Source organism: Macaca nemestrina, chromosome 6 (genome assembly GCF_043159975.1).
Source record: "Macaca nemestrina isolate mMacNem1 chromosome 6, mMacNem.hap1, whole genome shotgun sequence".
Classification (NCBI taxonomy): Eukaryota; Metazoa; Chordata; class Mammalia; order Primates; family Cercopithecidae; genus Macaca; species Macaca nemestrina.
The window spans coordinates 66,724,052-66,735,147 of NC_092130.1; the positions used below are offsets into that span (position 1 = coordinate 66,724,052).

The 11,096-nt window shown below is 39.7% G+C and overlaps 1 long non-coding RNA gene across 1 annotated transcript in view; it reads right to left on the reverse strand.

The window, feature by feature from the left end:
• Positions 1-10,713, reverse strand: part of LOC105499977 (uncharacterized) — a 320,880-nt gene extending 310,167 nt beyond the window's left edge. Inside the window, exons 1-2 of the long non-coding RNA XR_011624773.1 lie at positions 10,446-10,713; positions 7,038-7,130 (exon numbers count right to left, since the gene is read on the reverse strand). This is a non-coding gene — a long non-coding RNA (uncharacterized lncRNA). The remainder of the gene's footprint in view (positions 1-7,037; positions 7,131-10,445) is intronic.
• Positions 10,714-11,096: the final 383 nt, after the last annotated feature.

Below are 11,096 nucleotides of genomic sequence, written 5' to 3' on the forward strand. Positions count from 1 at the left end.
TGCTAAAAGCTTGACTCCATTATAATAACCTTTTCCAAAAGTCATAAAGCCCAAGAAATGTATGATGATATCCCCGAACCATACACCCTTCTCCAAAATCAATATCCTCTTCCCTCACCATTTCAAGCCTGCTTTCATAAGGTAACTGACGTTAAATCTCCACTGGGTCTGCGGGCTGCGGGTAGTCAGGAAAGACATTTCATCTAAGCACACATTGTAGGGCATGTAGAAATCATTAACCAAAACCCACAATATGACTAAATGTAATTTATATAATGCTACTATCATGGCAAGGTATTTCTTAATTATTTGGGCGTTTTAAATATTTAGCCTAACTAGAGATTAAATTTGAGGAAATGTCCTGAATATTAGCAAAATGGCTTTTCTAAAACTGAAAATTTCATTAAGAGACTAGATATTTATACATGTGTAGAAAATGTTCATTTTCAATTGTGCCCCTAAAGGAACACAATATTCTTCTGTGAGATGGGTTTTAGGGTGGCATAAAGAGCAAATGAGGCCAGGTGTGGTGGCTCACGCCTGTAATCCCAGCACTTTGGGAGGCCAAGGCAGGCGGAACAACTGAGGTCAGGAGTTTTGAGACCAGCCTGGCCCACATGGCAAAACCCCATCTCTACTAAAAATACAAAAATTTAGCTGGGCATGGTGGCCTGTGCCTGTAATCCCAGCTACTGAGGAGGCTGAGGCAGGAGAATTGCTTGAACCCAGGAGGCGGAGGCTGCAGTGAGCTAAGATTATGCCACTACACTCCAGCCTGGGCAACTTAGCGAGACTCCATCTCAAAAAAAAAAAAAAAAAAAGGCAGGCTGGGCATGGTGGCTCACGCTTGTAATCCCAGCACTTTGGAAGGCCAAAGTGGGAAGATCATGAGGTCAGGAGTTCGAGACCAACCTGGCCAACATGGTGAAACCCTGTCTCTACTAAAAATACAAAAATTAACTGGGTGTTGTGGCATGCACCTGTAGTCCCAGCTACTCGGGAGGCTCAGGCAGGAGAATTGCTTGAACCCAGGAGGAGAAGGTTGCAGTGAGCCAAGACCGCACCATTGCACTCCAGACAGCAACAGAGTGAGACTCTGTCTCAACAAAAAGGCAAATGAAATTATGCATGTGAAGGCATTCTGTAAATGGCAGAACATGATGCAAACTTGAGAGATTAGCTCCCTTTCTTTCCCCCATGTTCTTCAGTTCAGACTGATTCATAGTGAATAGGGAGGAAATCTGAGTCTCTCATAAACATCTTGTCATTTTCAATCACTGATAATGCTTTATGCTAAAGCTTTTTGCTTACATTTAAATTAGGCGTGAAGTCCACTAACATACTTAGATTGAATTACACAAAATTGCCAATATTCAATAATTTTAACCTACAAAAAATGGTCATTTCATGGTTCAATCAAATACAAAATATTAATTTTCCTTTTACGAAGCTGTAGAACTACAGACATCATAAAAATAGCTGTGATTATTTGGATAGGATTTGTATTTATAGAAGCTGAATAAAAGCTATGCTGCTCTGAAGACTGGGGGTCCCTCACAAGAACTTGAATGAAGAAGATAGGAACGGGGCAGCTTTTCCGACTGAGGCTAAGTGGAACCTACATACCAGGAAGAAACTAGCTACATAAAGAAATCTACAAACATTACAAATCTTACACTGTAATGTGGAGACATGTTGCTTTCAGCCTGTAATAGGATGTTGAAGGACTCTTTTTGCCTTGTCTCAGGATTTCAACTAAAACCCAAAGCTGAGGATAATAGGTGCTAAGATCCTTCACATGCTAAAGAGAACTGCCAGACATATCTCTGTGGAACTTATCAGTTACGCAGCTATCACCCACTACTCCCACCAGTCTGCATAAGCAATAGATTTAGAAGTTCTAGAATTCCAGTGTGTTATTGAGTTGTTGGCCTACCAATGGTTCTCAGGCTGAGTGGAGGTTGGAAACATGGGGAGGCGTTGGTGATGCAATTGGCATCTAATGGGCGGGATCCAGGGATGTTAAATATCCTGCAATTTAAGGTAGAGCACTGCACAGCAAAACCTGATGTCACTCAAATTTCCATTAGCTCTCCCATTAAGAAACACTGGCAAGGTGAAAGTCTATGGCTTTTCTTCTTCCCTGCAGTGATGGGGCTATTTTCCTATCCCAAAGCCAAGTGTCACATGCTCAAAGAAATTAGCAGTAACTGCAAGAAAACTGACATCCTTTCTCCAGGTGGACTCTGTGTGTGGGCGAGTTTGTTAACCTGCTCCTGTGCCCACTCTGAGCACAGTAAAAGTGAATTAATTGTGGGGTTGTGGCTGCCTGAAGAAAGGGAAGCAACATAGTAGTCTGCCCTCCCACCCTTAGGTGCATCTCCCTGGGCCAAGTGGACACCATGGAAATTACCCAAGTTTAAGCTGGGTGGCCAGAGGGCTGCCCACCGGACAATGAGAGAAGTCATTAGATGCCTGCCATACAGTTCATGTGGCCAGCCAAGGAAGAAACACAGGACTTTTCTTATGTGGGAGGCATTTGTTCCTTCACCCATTATTCCCCCCATACCCTAGCACACTAGAGGGAAAAAAAGAAGATGCCAAAAAAGAAAAGTAGCAAGACAGGCTTCCACCAATGCAGTTCCCTCACCAATGCAGGTGCTGTGGGTCCTAGGCCAGGCTTGGTGAGAAGAGTTCTTTCTCCATTGGACATGAGGCTGACCTTTCAAACTTATTACACTGAGTGGGACTGGAATTCCATACCCAAAAATGTCCACAATGCAATGTGATTCATCTAAAATATTGTTGAGATGGGAAATATTTGACAGTACATGGTTGGTGGCATAAAAGAAAAACATTGGAGAAAAGACATACAGCTGTTTCATGTTTGTATGTCATCAAAATCTTAGTTAATAAGGAACATTCTTAGCTGATAACTTACCTACACAAAATTTTTAAAGTAGCTCCTATCTGTTAATGGAAACACTTTAAAGGTAACTAAAACTACTAAAAACACTTCATAATGATGGGTATCTCCAGGGTCAATAATGACAACCAAAAAATAGATTTTAGTTCTTTTAGATAAATAGTGAATTTACTAGACTATAACAAGCTCACAGTGTTCATTCATTCAATAAGTTCTGATCTAGTACTATGTTTCAGGTATTGTTCTAGGCATTGGCAAATGACAGTGAAGAAAAGACAAAATTTCTTTCTTCCCAAGGCTCAGCTTCTAATGAGAGAATTACACAAAATCAAATCAGAAAAAAACCCAGCATAGTAGATCATGCTAATAGAAAAATTAAAGCAGGGATGGGGAGAGGGAGTTATACATCGAGGGGGGTGGGTATTGCTCTTTAAAATAAGAATACTCGGGGAAGAGATCTCATAAAGTTCACATGTGGGCAGAGTCCCTGAGGATGTGAAGGCACTGAGCAATCTTGGCAGTAGATACAATGCCACCGCCACTGGCTGCTGCTCCCACTGCAGATGAACACTGATAGGCTATGACCACCACCAAATCCTAACCATCCTCCCACCTTCATCTCCCTCACTGATTCCACCTGCTCACTCCAGGAAGATAATCTATGTGGCCAAGCCAGAGTTATGAGTCCCCCTGCCCTGGCTGCTGGAGGTTGGGCAGAGGGAGAAGGGGTTACAGTCATACTCACTAGGGGCTTCCCTAAATGGAAAAGGGTAATGACACTCATTTTTGAGAACCCACTCTGAGGCATTAGCCCACTAAGAAGCAATTGTGACTTAAGAGGTGAAATGGCTCACTCTGGCTATGCCAGGTAGAGCAGTAACTCAGATTCAAGTCTCAGCTGACTTCAAAGCCTGTGATCCTAGTCATAAAGACTTCCCCTAGAGAGCAATCACTGTACTTGTTTTTGTTTTCTTGCCAGTGTACATGGAGTAGGGAAGAGTGATCGTCTCCAAAGTCAGTGTCATCCATAGGCTTCCTTAAAAGCATTTTGCATCAAGACTTGAGGTCTTCACCCTCATGTTAGGTGCTCCCTCCAGCTTTCCTTGCCTCCTGTTCTCTGCAAATAACCAGCTCCTAATCAAGCCAAGTGATGACTGGCCCACTAGGTTAATGTTTTTCAAATGTGGTCTTCGAACAGCTGTATCGGCATCATCTGGGAACTTGTTAGAAATGCAAAATTTCAGACCCACAGCCAGATCTACTGAATCAGGAACTGGGAATGGGAACAGCAATCTCAAACAAGGTTTCCCAATGATGCTGAAGGAGGCTTAATTTGAGAAACACTGCCCTGGGTCATACAAGTATTCTAGATGGTGTTCCTTCCCAATGTGGTTCCAGACACCTGGAAGAGCCATCTTCCTGCCCCTCAGGGACAATCTGCTGACCTCCTTTCTGAACCTCCCCTCGCCTGGACACAGGAAATCTCTGCCTCCAAAAACCTTTACCTCTAAAGTCCACATCAAACCTATAGAACCTTAAAAGATTAAAATAAACATTCCTATAAAAGCAACGTGCACATATGTCCAGTTTTGTATTTCAACAACCAAAGATAGGATAGATACCATGATGCCTTGAATTATGAGGCCATGGGGAAAAACTATGCATATTTCTATATGGCACTATTTGGCAGTGCTTAACAAACCTTTTTAAAAGCTTATCTACTTATTAGAATATTTGAATCCTGAGTATGTTTTTGGGTAACTACCTAATCGTATGCTCTCTGTGGGTACAGAGTTGACCCACAGTACAATGAAACCCATGGAATGGTGAAATAATTAAAAACAGGGCTTTACTGGAATTTTTACAGCTTTTTATAAATGCAAATTCATACCCCTGGTAAAGCTTCACACGGTTCTTCTTTGCCAAAGAAAAATGAGACTCCTCAGTTTCCATGGATTTATGATTCTCACAGGTCTTGAGAAAAACAGTCTAGTATTCTTCCCCAATGAATTTTACTGTATAATATGACTGTTTTTCCCGACTTGTTGGCTCTAAATAGCTCCCATGTATCTTTTGATAGATTAATGTCTTTATTAATAACATTTAATGTTTCATATTATAGAAATGATATGGTCACTGTTAATAAAATAATAAATTAATTTCCTTAAATCAGTGTTATATTTTTCTTTAATTTTTGTAATTCAATTTTATAATTAGTAGATTTATCAAGACAGTGGAAGTATTTTGTAGAGATGTTGCAAGAAAACTATTATGAACCCTCTCTCTCTAATACCAAACTGGTTGCCTCCAACCTTGCTTTTAAAAAATATTGAGTACCAATATTTAATACCATACACACTATATTTCAGTGAAAGTTCATGGTCAAGTAAAATATAGTTTTTTGTTTTTTGGGTTTTTTTTTTTTTTTTCAGAGATAAGGTCTCACTATGTTGTCCACCCTGGTCTCAAATTCTTGGCCTCAATCACTCCTTAGCCTCCCAGCATGCTGGTATTACAGGCATGAGCCACTGTTCCTAGCAAAATATAGTTATTTAATATGTAGTGAACATCACCCTACATAATAAATGGAGTCACATTTTTGTCCAAAGTTTCCTTAAATCATTGAGTACAAAACTCTCTCCCACTTTCCCAAGGACTGAATAGACGTGAACATGTTTCATGGATGTTACCCATGAGAAAAATCTGAGAACAGAGAAGGCAAGGGGAAGTAGATGATTTAGTGTTTATTCATCAGCGATCCTGTCTAGCTACATAACTCCACCTTGCTGTTCACTACTTCTATTACTGTAATTTATCTTTGATACTAACAGAACATCATCCTACTCCCTACATTAGCAATGAATAGACTAGCAACTCAAACTAGACAAGAAGAGTTAAGGCATAGGATTTCTTATAGGTAATATTTTACATTTATAAGAAAATGTATGTATTGTATTAATATCTCATAATCTTAATACATCTAAAATGCTTTGCTAGACATAACATGTTACTATTGATTCAAAGGTAATAACTCATGAGATCACAAATATAACAATGAAACTCTAAAAAATAAAACAATTTAGCCTAATACTCAGGGAGAAGAACCATAATAGATAATTCTCAAGCCTTTATTTTTTAACAAACCCAGAGCTTTAGCAGCAAAGAACCTAAAGTAGACCCAGTTCTATCAGAGCAGGGGGCTGGAGATTGCAGCAGTGCCCCCAGTGCGGAGGGGATGAGGACATCTCAGGGAGCTGCGGAGAGACCACCTCAGCCTGAAGAACTGCATTGTCTGAGGTGATGCTAGAAGCACAAGTGATCGGCCTTTCAGTAAACATCCCAGGTCTTGAAGCAGAATACATGCTGAGAAAAGAGGGCTACCTAAAATATAGCTTAGGGGGCAAATAGGGGACTAGGATTCTTATAGAACATAGAGGGTGCTCCATTTTCTGCTGCCTGAGTGTAACAAACAGACCCAAGGGTGACTCCCAATAATTCCCACTTCTTGGTGTTAATGCCTTTGTGAAATCCACTCCCTTTGAGTGTGGGTAAGACCTGTGATGGAACGTCACCCTCACAATTATGCTGCACTGTATGAGACTTCATCTCAGCAGGCAGGAGAAAGATTCTCTTTCTGGTCTTCAAGAAGAAAACCACCTTCCTGGGAATGGGCTCTGGAGAGGGCCACATGGCAGGGAACTGCAGGTGGTCTCTAGAACCCAAGGGCAGCCTCCAGCTGACAGCCGGTAAGACTGGGGATCCTCAGTCATTCAACCTCAAGGAAATGAATTCTACCGACAACCTGAATGAGTGTGGACAAAGATCCTTCACAGCTGGGCCTCCAGCTGCGAATGCAACCTGCCCAATCCCTTGCTGGCAGCCACAGGGCCTAGCCAGCTAACCCATACTGTGCCATCTCCTCACCCACGATAATTATGAAGTGAGAAATGTGTGTTGTTTTCAGCCACTAAATTATGGTAATTTCAGCATAGAGAACCAATACACTAAGTCAACATGGAATCCTTTTTACTTTGGATCAAACTTTGGTGAGCTCCCCCTCTCATTTATTTGTAGTAATTACAGCCATCACTACTAGATGCATAGTACTTACCTGTGTGAGCTGTTCTTCACTTCAGAGAAGACTGAAGTTTTAAATTAATGCCTTGTGATATTTTCCAATTCTTTTACAGAACGTTGGTCCCTACTGGATGACAATTAAAGGACTTTAGTAAGTAGAGTTATGCATCTTTTAATGACTAGGATACATTCTGAGATATTGTCACTCTGTGAACATCATAGAGCGGTGCACTTACACACACCTTGATGGTAGAGCTCACTACACACCTAGGCTATGTGGTAGAGCCTATTGCTCCTAGGATACAAACCTGTGCAGCATGTTACGGTACTGAATACTGTAGGTGATTGTATAACAATGGTAAGTATTTGTATATGTTAACATAGAGAATGTAGATAAATATATGATATAAAAGGTAAAAAAAAAAAAAAAAAAAAAAGGCACACCTTTGTAGGGCTCTTACCATGAATGGAACGTGCAAGACTGATAGTTGTCCTGGGTAAGTGATTGGGTGAGTGGTGAGTGAATGTGAAGGTCTAGGACATTACTGTATACTACCACAAACTCTATAAACACTAAGGCTACACTAAATTTATTTATTTGTTTAATTATTTATTATTTTTTATTTTATTTTATTTTTTTTAGTAGAGACGGGGTTTCACTATGTTAGCCAGGATGGTCTTGATCTCCTGACCTTGTGATCCACCCGCCTCAGCCTCCCAAAGTGCTGGGATTACAGGCATGAGCCACTGTGCCCGGCCCACTAAATTTATTTTTAAAACATTTTTCATGGCCAGTGTGGTAATCCTGTAATCCTGTAATCACACCTGTAATCCTAGCACTTTGGGAGCCTGAGGCGGGCGGATTGCCTAAACTCAGGAGTTTGAGACCAGACTGGGCAACATGGTGAAACACCATCTCTACAAAAATACAAAAAAATCAGCCGGGTGTGGTAGCTGCGCCTGTGGTCCCAGATACTCAGGAGACTGAGGCATGAGAATTGCTTGAAACCAGGACGCCAAGGTTGCAGTGAGCCAAGATCGTGCCACTGCTCTCCAGCCTGGGCAACAAAGTGAAACTCTATCTCAAAAAAAATATATATATATATATATATATATATTTCTTCAATGATAAATCAACCTTAGCTTACTAGTACTTTTTTACTTTAAAAGCATTTTAATTTGTCTAAACTATATGATTCTTTTGTAATAACACATCTTAAAACACAAACACATATACAGCTATACAAAAATATTTTTTCTTTTTATCTTTATAAGATTTTTCTATTAAAAAATTTTTTTCACTTTTTAAGCTTTTTTTGTTAGATACTAAAACACAAACACACACATTAGCCTAGGCCTACAGAGGTCAGGATCATCAAGGCATCAGTAGGTGAGGAATTTTTCAACTCCAATATAATCTTTAGGGACCAACATCATACATAAGGTCTGTCATTGACCACAATGTGATTATGTGGCACATGACTATATAACTCTAGATACATATTGGCTTATGTTAAAGAATGGGAAACTAAGAAAAGGAAGAATACAATCTTTGATGTACTCATTCTCTCATTCTATAAAGCAAAAACATAGGATTTATTTAAGCAATAACAACAACCACAAAAATGACTCAGTTAACTATTCTTCCAATATATGAATCACAAAACACCTCAGAACTCCTAAGGTATTTTCTTCTGTATAATTTTTTATATACATTTTTGTATAATAAATAGAAACAAAACATTATTTACCAGGCTTGAGATGCCACTGACAACTTTTCATTCATTCCACAAATATTTACTAAGAGCTCTATGTGTCAGGCACTGTTCTAAACACTGTTTAAATTTACTAGTCTATTTTTAAAAAACAGCAAAGAACCCTGTCCATGTGACACTTACAGCTTAGTGAGAGGAACAAACAATAAACAACAAAAGTAATAAATAACTAAATGATGTAGGGTATTAAAAGTGAGACAGGTGATGGACTAAAGGGGAAATAGAGAAAGGAAGAGGCAGTGAGCTCTGGGGAGGGTGGGCAGGGCAGGATGAACGAGGGTGGTAAGTGGAGGCCCCCATGAGTAGGTGAGATTTGAGCAGAGGCTTACTGCAAGTAATGAATTGAGTCAACCAGTTATCTGAGGGAAGGGCATTCCAGATGAAGGACAGTGAGAGCCAAGTCACTGGGGCAGGAGTGTGTCTACTCCTCAACGGACATCAAGAAACAGTGTTAGCCCAGAAGTTCAAACTTTCCAAGTTCCTGGCACCCTTAGTGTCTTTAGTAATTTTTTAACAGCCAAAAAAAAAAAAAAAAAAAAAATACATAGCCATTCCTTTCATTAGGTAGTTAAATCCAAAAATCTTAAGTATGTATGTCCTAATAATTTAGCTATTTGAAAAAATTATACATACAAATTGAAAAAAAAAAGTTTCATTTCAGTCTTAAATAACCACAATTACTTACAATTGCGGCATGTGTGCCCCTTAGGCCCTGCACAGCCACTCCATCATTAGAATGAGACTAGACACTGCCATCTTTGTTAACCATTCCTGTTCATTTTTGCATACTACTTGCATTTTATCCCATCAGCCTCCAAAAACCTAGCTTTGCAAAAATATGATGTCATCTATGAATGTAGTGCAATTTAGTACGAAAACTCTAAACGTCATCTGCTTGGTTTCCGGTACACGCTGCTCCATTTCCTTCAAAAACTCAAAATATCCTGGGGCCTCCCTGTGAGTTGGCTGCTGCATCCTGGGGTGTCCCAGCACGTAGTTTGGAAACTGCAGGGTTAGTTTATACCTTATCCTCTTTCCTTCTCTTGGATCAAGCTATTTCTATTCTCTTGAGTAGCTTCTCCGGCTGCCTTTCTAAAATTTCTCCTTCCCAATTTCCTTTTCGAGTAGCCACAGACTGTCTTAATAAAATATGACTTAAAGTATGTAGAGATACAGAGATACATAAGCATGTATGTCATTATAGTAATGCCACCATTCAGATACCTATATCCTGGTGAAGGACTCATTTCCTTCCCTCTCAGCTTCTGTAAAGGAGTTAATCGCCTTTGAAGGTTTTCAACACCAGACAGATAGAAACATACATTAACACACTAAAACACCATGTCACCTCACACCTATAAAAGATGAGAGGCTGGGAGGAATATCCTCTGTCCCACAAAGATAATGTAGAAGCCAGTGATCTCTTCTGCTAAAATTTGCTTGTATACATTACTTTAAGGCTTAGCTGTTCAATTATTTTCAAAATCATTGACCATTTGAATCACTACAAACTGTTTTTAGAGGGAAAAGGAACATTTTAGCCTATTATGGGAATTTCCAAGGACTATGAGAAAACCATCCCTTTTGTTCTAATAAAAATTGTCATGAGCTTTTCAGAGAAAGACAGACTAGAAAGCATGTTCTCACTGTGAGAATCAATTACGCACCTTCATTTCTTCACATCTCAAGTCACCTTCCGACGGCTCATGTGACACAGTTAGCGGCAGGAGGAATGCTGTCATAGCTCATTACCAACGCCACACACTGTGAAACAGAGCAGGAGGCAGCCTGGCATTCTCTCCTTCAAAGTGAGAATTAAAGCAAATTGAATTTGCTTATGCTGAGATAAAATAATACAGTAGGTCCCTGTCCCCCCTCCAAAATAAAAAGGTCATGATTTCTTATAAAGTATAATGAGGGGGGAAATGACTTAAATTAAACCTCTGCTTATCTGCATTGTTGGCTAATTACAAAATTAGAGATTCACCCCACCACCACCACCACCACCCTGGCAGTCTTCATGGTAACATAGCGCCATCTAGTGCTGATATCATCTTAGGGGATTTCAAAACCACACGAGTAAAGGGCACCTAAAAAGCAATGGTAAAATAAAACAAAATAAACAAATATTTACTGAGTACCTACTATATAAATACCATATGCCTGGTTTTTTTTTTTTTTCTTCACAATTCTGAAAATTGTGTAAACCTTTCATAAGCAGTAATTGCTCTGACTTTTGTGGAAATTATTTACATGACAGTGAGTGGGAAGAAAGAGATCCTCTGTTGGAAGTTGTGTCAGTGATTTCATCAACATTA